The following is an 18,963-nucleotide window of genomic DNA, read 5'->3' on the forward strand; positions in this document are numbered from 1 at the left end:
CACCAAGATAGCACCTATCCTTGGTCATAAAACAATCCATAACAAATTTAAAGGAACTAAAATAATAAAAAGTATATTTTCTGACAATAATACAATTAAAGTAGAAATAAATTACAGAGAGAAATCTGGAAATTTTCCAAATATTTGGAAATTAAGTAACATAGTTTTAAATAATCCATAGGTCAAAGTGTGTGGCACAAAGGACATTTGAAAATATTATATTAAATAAAAATGAAAATACAACGTATCTACAAAAGGGTAGAGTTGTAAAGATTCATAGAGAAAAATTTATAGCATTACATGCGTATATGAGAAAAGAACGTTCTCAAATCAATTATCGAAGCTTCTACTACAAGGAAGTAGAAAAAGAAGAGTAAACTAAACACAAAGCAAGCTAAAGAAATTAAATAAATAAAAGCAGAAATCAATAAAATTGAAATGAGAAAAACAGGGAAAAACAATGTAACTAGAAAATGGTTTCTGAAAAGTTCAATAAAATTGATCAAGCTCCTCTGTCTTGACTGGCCAAGAAATGAAAGAAGATATAACTTTAAAATATCAATAGCAAAAAAGGAATATCCCTGTAGATCTCAGACACATTAAAGGAATATTAAAGGAATACTATAAATAACTCTGTATCAATACGTTCAACAATTTTGATGAAATAAACCAATTTGACACAAAATGACACTAACAAAATTCACTCAAGAAATAGACAACTCAAATATTCATATCCATTAAAAAAAATTGATTTTGTGGTTTAAAACCTCCCAACAAAGAAAAGCCTTGGCTGACATCTCTTCTAAAACAAAAAAAGAACAAACATTTCCTAACTCATTTTATGAGGTCAACATTACCACTAGTTCCAAAACCAAAGACAGAAAAGAAACCTATAGAAGATTACACTCTTGAACACATATGTAAAATTTTTCAGCAAAATATTAGCAAATATATTCTAGCAATACATAAAAAGAATAATACATCCCAACCAAGTCAAGTTCATCACAGAAATGCAAGACTAGTTCAACATTCAAAAATCAATCAGAGTAATTCACCAAATTGACAGACTAAAGATGTAAAACCATATAATTATCTCAATAGATACAAAGACATTTGAAAAAAGTTAATATTCATTCTGGATACAAATTTTCAGTAAATTAAGAATAGAAGAGAACTTCAAAAAGCCTACAGATAACTTATAAATAGTGGTGAAAAACTGAATGTTTTTTCCTAAAATTAGAAATAAGGAAGAATTTCTACTCTCATCACTCCTATTTAACATCATACTGAAGATCTTTGCCGAAGAAATAAAGTAACAAAAATAATTTAAAAGCATCCAGGTTGAACAAGAAACATAAATGATTCTACCAAACGACTTGATAATCTATGTAGAAAATCCCAAAGAATCTACCAAAAAAAAAACAATTCCCTAGAATGATAAGTGTGAAGTTACAGATAAAAGATCAATATAAAAAATGAACTGTATTTTTACATATTACCAATGGACAACTAAAAACTGACATATAAAAAGCAGTTATCATTTACAGTAGCTCCAAAAAAATGAAATAGATATCATTGAGGTGATTCTAAAATTTATAGAGGCAAAGGCATCGAAATAGCCAAAAAAATTTTTTTAATGAACAATATTGGAAAATTCAGGCTACCTGATTTTAAGAATTAGTATAACATTACAGTAAACAAGACAGTGTAGTCTTGGCTACACAAATAGACATATAGACCAATGAAGGAGAATCAAGTCCAAAAAATAGACCTATATAAACAAATAACTACAAAAAAATAGCATAAGGGAACTTTTTCAGGGTGAGAAAATGTTCCTGTATCCCAACAATGGTGTTGTTACACAACTTTATGTATTTATCAATATAAATAAAACTGTATATAAGAAGTACATTTTATGCATATACATTTTTTAAAAAATCAATTAAAAAACCCACTTAGTGTTTTGCATCATTAGTTTATATAATTCTATGTAATCTAGATACTGTATAATCCAAAGCATAAACTTTCTAAATGACATATTTTATAACCACATGATAATTAATTCTACATAATGGAAAAGAAAAAAATCGATTGATAGTCAAAGCTTAATATTGCAACACTCTCTACATGATTTTGTTTCAAATAGGAAAAGGGTTCCTATTTTGTAGCAGAGTCAAATTAACAGTGGTTTGCTCAAACTGTGAGATTATTTTGCACTTACCTGAAAGAAGGCTAGAGGTGGGCAGTCTAATGCTACCTGAACTACTTAGATGATAGTGGGTACATGATATTATCAGTGTTTCAGGATTACACTATCTATTGGTCTGCTCTGTAATTTTTAGAATATAATTGCTTCCACCCTCAAGGTCAGTCATAGGATGTTGTTTGGTGGTAGCACCATAAGATCCACCATAAGAAGCAAGGAAAGTGGAGAAAGCAAAAGATGTGTTGGCTGAATAAGCCCCATTAAAGAGTCTTCCAGGAAGGTTCATGAACAAATTCCACCTGACATCTCACTGACTACCTCTTTCTGCAAAGGAGACTAGGAAATGTAGTTTTTAAAAGCTGCCCTCATTGATATCCTCAACAATATAGAGATTCTCTTAATAAGGATCAGAAAGGGAAGAATGACTATGGGGCAGACAAATGGCAGTGTAGAGATTTGGACAAATAGTCACAAATTTGGTATTAGTTGTCTGGGGAATCTTATTTCAGAAAAATAATTCAAGCCAGTGGAATTTAACAAGAACAAATATAGAGAGCAGTGGATCCCATTCACATATCTATAAAACTAAAGCTATATTTGCAATGTTGCTAAAAGGCAATGTAATACAACAGTTTTTACAAACACAGTTGTTTGAATCTATACTAACAGGCACTCCATTCCTCAAAATTATAGAATCGCTCTTTCTTAGTTTCAAGATTAATGTGTTTGAGCTAAATTCAGCTTGAATTAACCATGGATGTTTCTTCTTCTTCTTGGACTAGAAAAGAGAAACAGAAAGACATATATTTTCAGGCTGATCTTCACTTTCCCATGCAACGATTTCTTGCTCACCCCATTCTAGAAGCTTTGATGCATGCCGTAATGAAAGGTCATTTTACAACTTCACACATTTTGAATGGCAACTCTAGAAAGAATCTCTTTCTGGTAAAAACAACAACAAACTACACTACTTACTGCTGTTAGCATTTTGTTTCCTGACAACACACACACACACGAAAAAAAACAAAAACAAAAACAAGCCTTGATGATAAGACAAAATGTTTTCTCTCAATGTAATTGGTCTTTTGAAACGCAATGGTGTATAAAATGCAAGGAAAGGCAGCGCTGGAGGGAAGAAAGCTCTGTCTGAGGCTTTCTTGCCACTAGCCAGCTATTAAAACTTGTACAAGTTATTATTATTTTTTTTAGCTTCTGCTACTTTTGCACATTCTAGAATTCTCAATTTCTTCTAGAATATAGTGATTAGTTCAACAGTCACAAACAGAACATTAATCCAGTTCTCCTGACGTCCAGCATCTTACCAATTGCATGCTGCTTTTATATCTGAAAAACCCATAGTTTCATCTAAGTCTCTACACCTGTTTTGCAGAAAAGGGAAGACCAGAAAATGAGATAAGAGACCAACACATGGGTCCCAGCTCTGTCACTAAGTATGGAACCTTAGGATCAGGTTCCTCATCTGTCAGATGAGAGGGCTGTCCTAGAGAGAGCACAGATTCCCACATGCATTTGACTCTGAACTTTGTCAGATATTTTATCTTATAGCAGGGAATATTCTTGGGTCTCCTTTTGGAAAATCTGATCAAAGCTTCCAAAATTTTCAAGTCACAATGCATATAGTAAATGAACATATTAGCATTCTACACTTGCATAAACAGAAACGGATGCTTGGGGCTGGGGTTGAATCCACCTGGATCCCCGAGGGCCGAGGGGAATCACTGCCTCAGCACATCTGTAATTCCAGTTGTGTCACACTAGTTGTGAAGCTGGAGCCTAACAGATTTTTAATTCATTACACAGCACTCTGGAACCCTGGTTCTCATTAGAGCCAGGTCTGGGTGGGGTAATTCCTTCAGGACCTCTGCTTGCTGGACAGTGAAATGGAGAGAGAAGGTGGAGGTGAGGGTGGTTGTCCTAAGAGACTCAAACCAGTATGAAATCAGACAGAAAAGCTGGCTTCCCTTGTGAAATCAAAGGGAGTGAGACAGACCTCTTATCTGCTCACTCTCCCACTCCTAACTCATTATTCTAATACTAAAACCGGACAGACAAGAAAAGAAAACTATAAATATCTCTCTTGAACACAGATGTAAAACTTAGATCCCATTTAGATCACTGACTGCTCTTTTCAACTTCTCTTCCCCCAAACAGCCTTTGCTGTTTATTCACTTCAACCTGATTTCAACCAGATAAGGATTTTGGCCAACGGAGCAGAATGGAATGTTTCGGGTCTCTTGATCCCAAGAGACAGTCCTAGTTTAATCCAGTCAACATTAGATAAATAACCAGTGCTCAAGTAATGACACAGAGATAAAAGAATAGGAACAGCAGATTTTTTATATTTTATATGAGACTAAAAAAAAAAGGAGATGGAAGGCAAGGAATAATAATCTGGAGGAAACAGACTCTATGTAACTAGATAGTTCAAATCACTGGATTTTTTTTTTCTTTCCCTGAACTAAGTTAGCTTTTATAAGAGAAAAGACACACAACAAAAACTCACTGACATTGGGGATTTATTCTATAAAGCAATTTCCAGAGGCAATCCTAGAATCATTTCATATTCAGCTCAATATTCTGTATCTTCCACATCTATATCTTTTGTCCTATACAATGATAATTGATGGTCAGCATTACAGCCCTAAGGCCCTGCAACACACTGAATCATCAAAGGAGATTCAATTATATTCATAAGACTGGATTTGTTACAGCGGCAAAGGGGACTTGGAGATTAAGAAGGGTTGAAACAAAGGATTTTTCAGTTAACCCTTAGTAAGTCAAAATAAAGGGGAAAAGATTTGATTCTACCCAATAATACTCTGGTTGATGAAGAAAGATTTTAATATTTGGAAGTGCATAAAGATGAACATTTATAATCTTACAACTCAGCAACTCAGCAACAATTTTGTTGGAATAAGATTCTCTATTTTTGCCCAGCATAAACTCATCCTCAACTTCTAATTGTGGGGGGTTATGTCCTCTATTGTTAGGAATTTTGCATAATTCAAAATATCATGGGTTTCTTTTTGTTTTCACATAAATGATACATGGTTACTTTAGAAAAAAGTATAAAATACAGACACAAAAGGAAAAATCTTTGGGAATTTCACCATCAAGAGAATGTCATTGTTAACATTTGGTGACTACCATCATGTTATTTTATCTAGGCACATCTACACATTTTTAAGTTTGGAAAAATATTTCTATAAACACATTTAATCTACTTTTTCATTTAATATTTCATTGGAATATCTTTTCATATAATTAAAATTCTTCTACAGTATCATTTTTAACAGTTGCAAAATATTTAATCATATAAGTATACCATAGTTTAACTGCTGCCCATTGTTGAATACAAAACTTTTTCTTGATTTGTGTCTGTGTTAAACAATGTGGTAATTGATAGGCTATAACATAAACTTTGTTCACTTCCATAGAGACCTAACTCCTAGCACAGTGCCTGGCACACTGTAGGCCCTTGATAAACATAGACTGAATGAATGAATGCTTTCTTCAGCATCCTTTCCAGAAGATAATTGATGGAGAGGAGACGATGAACATATTTAGGCTACATAATATTAAAGTGCTTCCAGAAATGTTGGACCAATGTACACTCCTGACAGCACTGTGTGAGGGTTCCCGGAATGAACATTACTTTTAAACGAACGAAAAGACATTGCTTGTTATATTCTGAGTAACTAAAAAACATTACTGGGGATGTTTTGGAAACACGTCAGGGAAACTCTGACATGCTCTTCCTTCTTTGGACTGGTGAATGAGATGCATAGCTCACACGATTTACACTGTTCTCTCTCAGTCATTAATCTAAGTTAATCGAGGTAGTCTGTAAGAGTTTCCCATGCTTTAAGTCAGAGCTTGGTAACATCTCAACAGCTGCTTGTTTGGTAAAGAAAATATTATTGGGACAGAGCCACATCCACTGGCTTACCTACCGTCTACAGCTGCTTTTGTGCTGTAATGGTAGAGCTGAATATTTGCAGAGAACAACATCCGGTCTACAAAGCCGAAGATACTTACTATTTAAACCTTTACAGAAAGTGTTTGTTAAACTCATCTTTAAATCACTAATGAGCATTTGAGATTTTTTTTTTTTTCAAACGAAACTAATGATATACCAATAAAAAAATCAGCTAACAAAATTTTATTGAACACTGTGAGGCATGAGGCCTACTCTCAAGGAAATTAAAATTTAATTGTGGAGACAAAGCAAATAGACATGTGAGAATTAGAGTAAAAAAGAGGCATTGGGAACCTGTGCTGGAATGAAGAGTCTAAGTACTGAAGGATTTCAGAAGAGGGACAGTAAAGGTGCGATTAGAAAAATGGCAGAATTTCACTGAGAAACAAAATTGAATTAGGTCATAAATGAAAAGAGCGTGGGCTATGAAAGAAGAAAAGGCAGACTGTTCTAGAATGAAGAGCATCAGCAGAAGGAGGAGGCTGGACTGCACAGGATAGAGTCACAGGCGTGGCTCTATCCAGAATGCAGGTGGACCAGCATACTGAAGAAGGTGTGATATGGTAGGGTATAAAAGTGAAATGCAGCCATATATTTCAAAGGCATTCATTTTTTATTTAAGGGAACCCCTGAATACATCTTTTACATAAGCAAAGAATCCTTTTATAAAGCAAAATCTTATTGTACAATCTCTCTTGATAGCTCACAATATCTAACTTTCATCCTACTTCCAATTCTAATTGATAGTTTAGTTCTCCAAGAATCTGAACCAATGCAAAAACTAAAGTGTAACATTTAAAAAAGGACTAGGAAAAAAAAAAAAAGAACCTGAATACAATACACAGAAACACAAAAGGACAGGCAAACTGATCTCTGTCACTTAATATTTGTCAAATTCCCTATTTAACAATGTATTTTTCGGAATCTGTCAAAAATACAATATCTGCTTATTTTCTAGTCTCTTTCATACAAGCTAACACACATGCCATTGTAAAATTAATGTCTATAATCTTGCTGTTATAAATTTTAAGATTCAAAATGTTTTTTAAAACTTGTAAAGAAAGATATTTATAGTATGATCATTATTCTTTAACAAATCTTTACTGCAAAGCACACTCATACATGCTATGGGTGAGCAGATAGAAATATGACATTAAATATATTCTCTTTCTCAATGCCTTTTATGCAGGGTACAAGGGTAAGGGAATGACTTTTTAGGGAAATGTGTGTGGGAGAAACTTTTTAGAGAAGATTTCACAGCAGTTTTAAGTGAAGGAAATGAATAAATGTATCAAACTTGCCATTACGGATTTTTGGATCCTGATATAAAATGCTGTAGGTATTCAGCACACACTGTACAACACTGTATGACTGTTGCAATCCATTATCTTTGTGTTGATACACACCTGGCCTATGTGATATGTTAAAGTAATATACACTCCCATAGGTTTGGATCACAGAAGCAACATGGACAAGACTAAAGATTTTTTATGGAGTTAAAAGTCAAAGCATGTCTATGTCCATGCCACCCTGAACAAGCCCAATCCTGTCTGATCTCGGAAGCTAAGCAGGGTCGGGCCTGGTTAGTACTTGGATGGGAGACCACCTGGGAAGACCAAGTGCTGTAGGTGTAAAAAAAAAAAAAAGGCAAAGCAGACTGAATGTGCCTAAAGAGGGACATTTTAGTGCTTTTTAAAAAAATTAAATTTATTAGGGGTAACATTAGTTAACAACATTACATAAATTTCTGGTGTACAACTTTACAATATGACATTTGTATACTCTACTGTGTGCTCATCACCTGCAGTCCAGTCTCCTTCCATCACCTTGTATTTCCCATTTTCGCCTTCCTCTCACCCAAAGTGGTGCTTTTCCTCTAAAAGAACATTCATTGGTAGGAATGATGGGGATGAAAAAAACATGTAGTTCATTTTCTCCATCTCTTCCTGGTCTGGTACGCCATCCCATTTCCTGGGCTGGGGCTAGGGTTTCTGTCGTTCTTACTCCCTTATGCCATGTTCAAGTTCAGTAGGAATTTCACTCCCTTGAGAAACCCAAGGCTGAGAGTGGGAGCTCTCCTTCCTCGGGCACCTGGGTGAGCAGACCCACCATCCTTTCAGGCAAGTTATAGAAGTCGAAACACTTTGAGCTAATGATTCCTGTGAGCCCCAATAGCCTACTGTTTAATTGTGTAATTATAGACAGTTAAAAATGCATGATATGCAGTGGAAAGAAAATAGTTGGTGCTTCGGGAGCCTTTATAGATTACAGTTTATGAAAATTTAAAACGATGCAATATTTATGTGGGCTTGGCTGCACGGAATTTTCATGCATATGCTGCACGCTGTCTGGGGCCACTGTTCCTCCCCAGAAGCCAAGAAAGGCAGAAGAAGATTAGGACTGGTATCACAGTGACTGTATAACTGGGAAAACAGAGCATCTTGAGGGCTCTGTTTCAGAAGACCCTTTAAGTTTCTGCGCCCTGGGGATCCCATCTGTAAATGGTGTTAAGAAAAACCCAGGCAACAATGTTTTAATAACTATTTAATAGTTACTCAGATTCTCCTACATGGACTTTCTTTTTGTGGTCACTTCCGTATAGGCAAAAAAATAAATAAATCCACACTGTATCAATAAGGGTTCTCTAAAGAAATAGAACAAATAGAATATATATGAGCATATTTATTATAGTAATTGGCTCACACAGTTATGGGGGCCAAGAAGTCTCACCATCTGCTGTCTAAGAGCTGGAGAACTAGGAAAGCCAGTGGCGTAATTTGGTCTGAGTCTCGTGCCTGGTGGAGATGAGGGAAGGAGGGGGATGCGGGGAGGAGCGAGAAGGGCTGCTTGTGTAAGTCCTGGAATATAAAGGTCTGAGAACCAGGAGCTGCTCTGTCCAAGAGAAGAACATGGGGCTCCTGATTCAAGCAGAGAGAGAAAGTTCACTCTTCTTCCACTTGCATTTTTCTTTTGGGCCCTCAATGGGTTGGATGCCCACCAATGTATGAGGCAGATAGATCTTCTTTACTAAGTCTACTGATTCAAATCCTAATCTCTCCCTGAAACACCCTCACAGACGCACAGAGATAATGTTTTACCAACTATCTGGGTATCCCTTAGCCCAGTCAAGTTGACACATATAATTAACCATCGTGCACACCAAGCTAAAAGTACCTTAGATAGTTTGGGAGATAAAGCATCGTATTAGCAACCATGCATAGGCTACCTGTCTGCCTTAAAAGTCAAGCCCACTCGATGGCTTGTCCAGCATAGAGCCATCCAGTCCACAGGCAGCAATGGAACTAGAATCTTCAAGAATACACTGGGGCTTGAGGAGGGAGGTACGGAAACAGCATTAAGTGGTTACATCACAAAAACGTAACAGTTGGTAAACACCTGCAGCTGAAGTAAAATTGTCTTCGGTGAGGGTCCCTGAACTGATCCTAAAGTGTTTGCAAACCTGAATCAAGAGCAATAGGTTGGCATGGACCACAGCGCCTTACCAGATAGGAAGTTATCAGGATACGGTAGGTACTGATGACCAAGGAATAGACTGAGTTCTGCAGGGAGTACAACATACAAACAGTGCATCTGAGTGGGAAAGAAACTCTCACCATTCATTCATTCATTCATTCGTTTGTTCACTCGTTCTTTGTTCATACATTTGTTCGTTCATTCTTTCATTCATTAGAGTCACCAAAATCTAAGATCTCACTATGTTAAGATTTATGCTAATTGCTGGCAGATACAACACTCATCTTTGAACTTGGTTCTTAAAGATTCACAGTCAACTGAGGAAGAAAGGCAAAAGCACTTTTTTTTCTGACTACCCAAGATACACGAGAACAATTCTAACAAGGTCAGAGGATCTTGCATAACTTTCAGGAGGAGTCAAAGGTGACTCCTAAGAGAAGCTGACATTTGAGGAGGTGTTTGAAGGATGAATAGGAGTTTCTGAGCAAAGAAACTGAGAAGGAGCTCCCTGACAGAGGGAGCTGTATTCAACAAAAAAGGAAACTTGAAGAACACAATGCAGTGGGGAACAAGCATGTCATCCAGAGTGTCTGTAAGAAAAAAGCAACAGGAGAGGAAAAGTGGCAAGAGAAGCAGAAACATGCCTACGAATAGCCTTGAATGTCATACTAAAGATAATTCAATGTATCTGGAATGGATGGGTAGTATACAGTTTCACTTTGTACCTGCCATCACCATTTAGTGTAATGACATTGCAGAAATATGTATGATACACACAGAAAATACATACCTGGTAGAGACAAAACATCATGGATATTTGGAGCCAAACAGATGTGTTTTCAAATCTAGATTCCATTTACTAACTGTGTGACCTACAGCAGGTTTTTAAAACCACAGAATTTTGATTTTCGTATCTGTAAAACACAAATAATGCATGCTTTGTGGGGCTGATTTCAAGAATAAATGGGATCCATGAGAAAATGTGTCTTCACTAGACTCCGAATCTCTTTTCTTGCCTTATCTGCCTTTATTACATCTAAGTAGTGTCTGTCTCTGAGCTTTGGTGCCAAACTCAATCTCAACCCCTGCCCTTCAATGGGAATAAATATATAAACTAATAAAGTTTCTTCCCCTAAAAGCGACCTCTTTCGAGAGGCCTACAACCACCATCCATGCCCTCAGCATCACTAGGCACCAGCACACAGTGTCTCTCTCACTTAGATGAGGCACTTAAGCATTCGTTTACATACTCCTCTCACAAATTTCAAAGCATTTTTCACATGGATATACCTCACCTCTTTCTTAGGTGGAGGAATTCTTTTGAATAGTCATAATAAATGTAAATATAATTCTAACAGGGGCTAGCTGACAAAGTTTTTCCTGTGAAGGCCAGATCTTAAATATTTTAGGCTTTGCAAGTCACACCTTTGCATATTCTTATTTTTCTAAACACCTCTTCAAAAAAGTGTGAAAACCTTTCTTAGCTAGCTGACCATACAAAAACAGGTGAGGGAGAGGAGATGGAGTAAAGGGTGAATTTGGTCCATAGGCTGTGGTTTGCTAGCCCCTGGATTAGGACAGTAATGCAACAATATCTGATAGAGCTTGCGATGATACTTGCTTCAGAAGATTTCTGGAAAATAGCACCGCTGAGAAGTCCCAAAGTGTATGAAACTCTTTCTTAATGAGCGTCAGGCATTCTCTACTTTCAGCAACATTCAGAGATGATGCAGCATTTAACAGAATTGCAAAGTAGCAACTGTCTAGGTTGCATTTAAATTTTTTGGTATGTATTCTAAATGAAATAAGCAGAAAGAGAAATTTCATAATCAGTTTGATTACAGTTTTTTGAAACGCTGAATTAGATACATAAGCACACACACACAAAAAGAAAAAAATATACATGAGATTTCTAACAGTGCTAATCTCTTGGTGACAGGATTGATTTGGGGGAAGCTAAAATTTTTTTCAGAATGCTAGAGTTTCGGGTGGTATAAAAGAAAAAACATCTGTTCCTCTTTCTAATCTTGGAATCAACTGAAAGCAGCATATCAGGTAAATGCAGAATCAAATTAAGACCTTGGTTACTGATGAAGCTGTTAGGGGCATGTGTCAGGTCTTTGGGTAGGCAGGCTCACTAATTACTTTACCATTGGTTTAGAAACACTGTCACATCCCTGGACAACCACAGGTCTGCCCTAGAAGGGCAGGCTCCCTACTGCACAGCAGAGGAAAGATTAGAACAGACCCCAAACGAGAAGCAGAAGCAGATGGTAACCCCTTCCCTGCAGAAAAGTAGATGAGGAAGAAAAAGCCAGAAGTGGTACTGTACTCTATTGGTAGTAAGTGTCCTCAACATACATTTGATTGAATTTTCCACAGATATAATAAGAACCAACCAGGAAAGCACACGAACTCCCAAGAGACTGAATAATCAAAACCTGCTATCAAAACCTTCTTCTCTCAGTTTCTAATTAGAAAACTGTCACTTCTGTGTGACTTTAGATCACTTCACGGCTCTGGCTCAAAGACTTCATCTGCAAGTTGTAGGAGCCAAACTAGGTCTACTGAAGTCCTTTTCGGCTGTTCTTTGTCATTTACTGAGCCACACTACCTGCCAGGTGCTACCACTCGCTCGGCATACATTTGTAGACAAGAGAAACTCTCAGAGCTGGAGATGCTTTATTCTAATGGAAGGAGTATTTAAACAAGTTGCTATTTTTTATCTGATGCCTAGAGCTCTTCCATTTCTCTTTTGAAGTCAAGTGAAATACCATATTACAACAATTTGGAATCCATTATTTGCATTGTTTTGCTTAATTTTTCCAAACAAACAAACAAACAAAAACCCTCATAAAGAGGTCACATGGGTTTCATAATGCTGTAAAAATATAAGACAATTTTTCATGTATGTGTCAGCCTAGGCGATGATTACTAGTGAGGAAACTGGATTTGTGGAAGGGATAGGGAGCACTAGGAGAAAGAAAGAGCTCTGAGATGATTCTAGAGGTGAACATTCTGTGATTTCATGCATCATCAATGATATGGGAATTTATTTACCGAATAATAATAATATCATGTTGACATCATATTTTTTAAAAATCTAGAAAGTGACTTTTCAAGAGAACATGGTGTAAGAGGGAGAATCAAGGAGATTTCTCAGTCACATAATTGTTAAAATACCTCATCTTGTGATCTGTTAATCTCTGAGTTTAATTAAAAGTCTGAATGAACAAACTGCTATCTTATCTGACGCCCAGTTCCATTTGGTTTTCCTTCTGATGCCAAGAGAAGTTGCTTGAACTTTCTTACCTATTTACTTTTATTTCCTCTGTAAATGAGTTCAAACCTAAGGTGTGATATTCTCCTCCTCCCCACCATGCATTCTATAACTAAAAATAAGTTACTAGTAAAATGTACAAATCCAGTGACAAACCAATGCAAACACTGAAAAGAACAGACTAAAAAACAATTACTCTTTTCTGGTCAATCCTCAAGTTTCAAGGCAGAATTTATTGATAAAGACAGAGAAATAATCCTCTGATAGAGTGAAATGGTATATCAGTGTTCTCCATACTCATCCAATTAATAGACCACACTGTATGCAAACGCTGATAACTGGATGAAATGTGTTGGTTCTTAATGATCTAATCTGCATTCTAACAGGATGGAGGCTCTGCTACACAAACGTTTTGCTTGGCTATTTCCCACAAACATTTATATCTCAGAGTATGCAAGTCACTTATTTTGACAGTGGGGCTTGATGCATATCTCTGCTTAATAGATATGCTAACATTTTACAATGAAAATACCACACAACTGGAACTAATCTCATTATTTTTTATATTAATAATTTTTATAGCAGCACAAGATCATGAAAATCCAGAATGATAATACACAGGTGTTTAATGTAGAGGTTCAAGAGCTCCTAGCCAAGTCATTCATTTGTTCCTTCTGTCAACAAATATTTACTGAACAACTACTCTGTTCTAGGCACTATGGTGTTTTTACATGTATTTAATAAAACAGAAAAAAATGGTCCTTTTCCTCTTTGAGTTGCCATTCTAGTGTGAGAGAGAACAATGAGTTCAAGAAGAAAATAAATGCATGCTCATAAATTGGGATAAGTATTTCAAGGGCTCCATTTCTCTTCACCGTACCCTGACTGAAATGCATCTCCTCTTCATTTCTATCTCACTATCGAAAGCCCAGTTCTTTTCATTTGTTTGTGTGAAAGTCATATTGGTTCTTTATTTTTCTTCCCCAATTTAAAAGTGAGCTGTAGATTCTTTTTGCCTTGATCTGGTATGGAAGCATTAAATCTTTGGCTCCTAGAATGCCAAACTCATAGCCTGAAATAAAAATAATTATAGTTTGTGGTTTAAAGTTTGCATAGGACCTGGACAAAGCCTGTTGTTAAATCCTATACCACCTTCTTCTGTAGCTTTATAAAAGTGATGTCACTCTCTTTGATTCATGGAGACATTAACTCAATATAACTTCCTGATAAGCACACCTCATGCACAGTTTTGGAGAAGCCTTATGTGCATTTATGTAGACTCTAGTGTTTAGTCCCTGTTCTCCTAGTTTCCATCCTCACTGGTTCCTCAAACATGGGATAGAATTGCTTCTGCTGCCCCAAACCTCTCATGCCTCTTCTTCTTCTTCTTCTTTTTTTTTCTTTTTTCTTTCTTTTTTTTTTTTAGAATCAAAAGGAAAGTTTATTAGAAAGACAAAGTGTGGCCTCCTCTCAGAGGCAGAGTGAGAGGGACAATGAAAGGGACAGTGAGACAAAGTGTGGCCTCCTCTCAGAGGCAGAGTGAGAGGGACAATGAAAGGCACAGTGAGAGAGAGATGGAATAAAAGCACCGAGAGGGACCAAGAGAGACGTGAAAATACAGTGAGTCGGGCATGCCTCTTTTAAAATGAAGCTTGAGACCCCTCACCCCTACTCCCGCCCCGCCCTCTCCTAATTCTCCTCTTATCTTCGGACTACACCTGCTCCTCTCACTGCCCAGAGAAAGGTTGCTGCTTCTGCCTTTGGCTTAACACATGCGTGTTCTCAGAGTTTAGACTTTGTCATATTATTTACGGTAATGGTTTTCAACCCCATCAGATGCAACATTTTATTTTATAACAAACGTTATGTAATACTCTCTTTACTATCCTGAAATGAAATTAACAGATAATATAACAGATAATATAATTTTTTCAAGAAAAAATCAATACGATGTCCTAACTGTAATGCAAAGGAGAAATAAATGGGAAGTTATTTGTAATAAAATAATATGTATCGAGAAAGGCTATCCTGGAATGGAGAAATTTGCAACCACTTATAATTATAATAAATAATGTTAGATGTAAAAGAAGTAAAACAATTTTTTAAGTTCCATATAAGAAGTCCAAGAATATAAAAGAACAGAAGTAGAAGTTGACGTGAAAATAATAAATAATGATAGATCGTACTTATTTGTATATGGTAAGAAATAGAGAAAAACAGCCTTAATTAGAGAGAACATGTTGAGACGAATTATAGGCTGCCAAAATGGAGATATGAGGAAGTATGATATTCTCATAAGTGACCTGAACCTTATTTATATGTGAAGTGTCAACATTTTCCCTTGAGTTATGACATGCGACAGGGTCATAAATACCATAGAAAATATCCGTTTTCCTAAAATCTCACCACTTACTGAGTTACTTAAAATACTTTGGACAACATACTCTTCAATAGGTCATGGTAAATAAAAGATGAATGTAAAAGTGAAAGTAATTTAAGAATGTGCGGAATGTGTGGAGACCTCTTGGGACAGAATAAGAATTTAAAAATGCAGAAAAACTAAAATAAATAAATAAATGCATACATATATACATAAATACATAAATAAATAATTTATAACAAATAATTTCCATACTATAGGCTTCTTATGAAGCTACCAAAATCATTTACACACCCACACATACATACATAAATATATATGTATATATATGTAAACATATAAAATATTTTAAAGACAAGCTTTAATAATAAAATTCAGTGAGGTCTAGGGAGCTTTACTTGTTTCCACTCTGCAGCTATGATTAGGTTAAGGACCCTGTTTGATTTTAAGTGTCTTATTCAGTCTCCCATCTCCTCTATTATGTATTTGTGTGTGGCAGCTACATATGTTGACTGATGGTTGAAAACAGGAGTGTTTTCTAGTTAACTGGGATGGTACAAACAATAACCCTGTTGGTGAAATAGTTTATTGAAATGGTAAAATACTCTTGTTAAACACTGAGTAAAGTAACTGAACTTTACAAAACAGGTGCACTCTGGAAAAATATTAGTGTATATTAACACTATGCAAAACATAGTTTGTGTGTGTATATATAAAATAGAGTTAGGTTCCAGACATTTACTTGTAGACACATGAGTGTCCAGCAGAACCAGGGGCAATTCTTTCTTTGGGCCTCTGTATCGCATGTTGAAGGACATCCAGCTTGTCTGGCTCCTACACATTAAAAAACAATAGCACATCTGTGATAATGGGGATAAAAAAGAAGCCCAAACAGTTTTTTAAAATATTACTTTATGGGCAGTATTTTCCTAATTAAAACCATTGCTTTGTGAAATGCTTTTTGAAAGAGCCAAAATCTCACACTATTCTGCCTTCAAGTTCTTTCCTATAGCTTTGACTCTTCCAACCTGTCTTTCTACATGCTTTGCTATCTCAGCCACTCCAAGTGTGGGTAGGGTGAACAATGACCTCTGCAAAGAAACCTAGGTCACATCCCTAGGACCTGTGAATGTTATTTTATTTGGAAAAAAAAGGCTTTGCAGCTATGTGGCTAGGTTAAGGGCCCTGAGATGAATAGATAACCTGGATTACTGAAGGGGATCCTAAATCCAATGGTAGCAGTCCTTATAAGAGAAAGACAAAGGAAGATTTATGACAAACAGAAGAGGAGGAGACAAAGATTGGAGTGATGTAGCCACAAGCCAAAGATTGCTAGAGAAGGCTAAAAAAGGCAAAGAAAAAGTTTTCTTCCATGGAGCAGAAAGTCATACAGCCCTGTGGACACTTTAGCTTTAGATTTCTGGGCTATAGAATAGGAAGAATAAATTTGCTGTTTTAAGTCATTCTGCAGAGAACTCACCTCACTTTAAAGCTAAACTTGCACTCCTTCGATTCTTTGGCAACTATTGGTGTCCTCACAGGAATGCAAGCTCCTTGAGAGAAGGACTTCTGAATGTATTTCCTCACCATTGTTTTCTCTACAGCCTGGCATGGTGTCCAGCATAGAGAAATGTGTATATAAATATTTTATGAGCGAATGTTTATATATAATCATTCGCAGATATTTTGGTTTAAAAAAATACTTACCATTCAGCTTCACAGTAGCAGCAAATGTTTTTCCAAAATAAAGCAATGTTTTAATGAGTATATTCTCCAACACATTGTACTTAAAAATATCTATTTCAGTGGCCTCATCACTCCAACCTCTAATTCAGTATCTGAACACAATCAATTCTTGGCCAGTTAAGTGAGTTGAATCCACCTGTAACTAGTGAATACCACCTTATTCAGACATAGAATCTTTGCAGATGTTGTCAAATTAAAACGAGATCACATTGGATTAGGGAAGGCCCCAAACCCAATGATTGGTGCCCTTAAAAAGAGAGGGAGATTTGGATACCTGGAGACACACACTGAGGGAAGATGCCCTGTGAAGACAGAGGTGAAAACTGGAATGAGGCAACTACAAGCCAAGGAATGCCAAGGATTGCTGACAAACGCCATAAATTATAAAAAAAATTTAAAAAAAAAAGGGAAGAATTCTTCTCTAGAACCTTCAAAGGGAACACGACCCTGCTGATGCCTTGATATCAGACTTTTAGCCTCCAAAACTATGAGAGAGTAAGTTTCTGTTGTTTTAAGCCACACTGTGTGTGGTACTTTGCTATGGCAATGTTAGGAAACTAATAGAGCCAGTAAATCACTGGTATATTTTACAGTTTTGCCCATGTTTCTTATAATGAGTCACCTCACTCAGTTTGGCTCAGTAACACTACTCCTATCAACTGATTTCAACCTTTGGTAATACAGAATTATGGGAATTGAAGGGCTAAGGCCTAGGAGAAGACTGCAAACCAGTGTGATCTGAGCAAGATAATACTGCATAGAGGGGCTCAGATGCCAGGTGGGTTTTAGGATTTTATTGCAATTCCTGCCTCTTTCTAGTTACATAACTGGTTAATTTACTTAAGAGCTCTGTGCCTTAATTTCTCCATCTGTAAAATGGAAATAATAATAATCCCTTCCTCAATGAGTTCTTGCTGCATGTTAAATGCTCTGCAGAGTACCTGAGACATAGCAACTGTTCAATAAATATCAGCTATTACTATTGTTAATACTAGCTTTAGTGAAGGCTAAAAATAAATCACTTTATTCAATTAAAAAAAAAAAAACTATGCTGTGGCTATATTGTCCTAACAAACTAAATACTATCATTCTGTGTATTGAGGATCTTATTTTATTTGCAAATTGCTCAGGAGCTGGACTCCACAGGTTACCTTTAAGGGCAAACATCATATCATTTTGAAACAGCAGCGCATGCACACTTATAGTTGCCTGAACTTGCCTGAGTCACTACTTAGGAAGCTTGACATCCTGCAATGATTTCTGAGTGAAGCTCAAAGTCAATAAAATATCATTCTACTTACTGTGGAGACAGAGAAACAAACCCTTCTCTCTGCAAGGTTTCTATAAGTAAACATCGTGACATCTGATGGTGTGTTCAACCTCTTCTCACTAATGCAGAAACTTTATTTCTAATAAAAACACAATGTTAGCTTTCTTCCTTCTAAACAGTAAAGGAGAAAACATATAAATATCTCTGCAGTGGTTTAAGATACAGCTAGTTGGAGTGCGCAGGACACATATCAATCACTGCTAGGGTTTGCAAAGAAAATAGTTTTGGTTCCAGCTCATTTCTCATTTGAAAGAGAAGGAACAGATGCATGTGAAAGGTACCACCTTATGAATTCGAACTTCTAAAACTTAGACTAGGAAAAGTAATTTACAATATGGAACAAGCAGTAAGAGTAGGAGAACACTGTCCAAGGAGAAAGAAAGGACACTGGCCTGAACACTAGAGCAGCCCTGGGGGCCCTAACATATCAGATGCTAGACATTTATTTGCTAGATTGCAGGAGGTCTAAGCATCTCAGGGAGGAGGAAGTTGTTCCAAATCATCAGCTTGAGAGGACATGTCTCTTGGTTGCAGGGCACTCAGGGAG

General features: G+C 36.3%; 1 protein-coding gene and 1 pseudogene across 1 annotated transcript in view; one reads left to right on the plus strand and one right to left on the minus strand.

Moving 5' to 3' along the window:
• NCKAP5 (NCK associated protein 5) overlaps positions 1-18,963 on the minus strand; it is a 744,993-nt gene that overhangs the window by 320,838 nt on the left and 405,192 nt on the right.
• On the plus strand, positions 7,719-7,837 carry LOC120612004 (uncharacterized; annotated as a pseudogene).

The sequence above is a fragment of the Pteropus medius genome, unplaced genomic scaffold (assembly GCF_902729225.1).
Source record: "Pteropus medius unplaced genomic scaffold, Ma_sr-lr_union100, whole genome shotgun sequence".
Lineage (NCBI taxonomy): Eukaryota > Metazoa > Chordata > Mammalia > Chiroptera > Pteropodidae > Pteropus > Pteropus medius.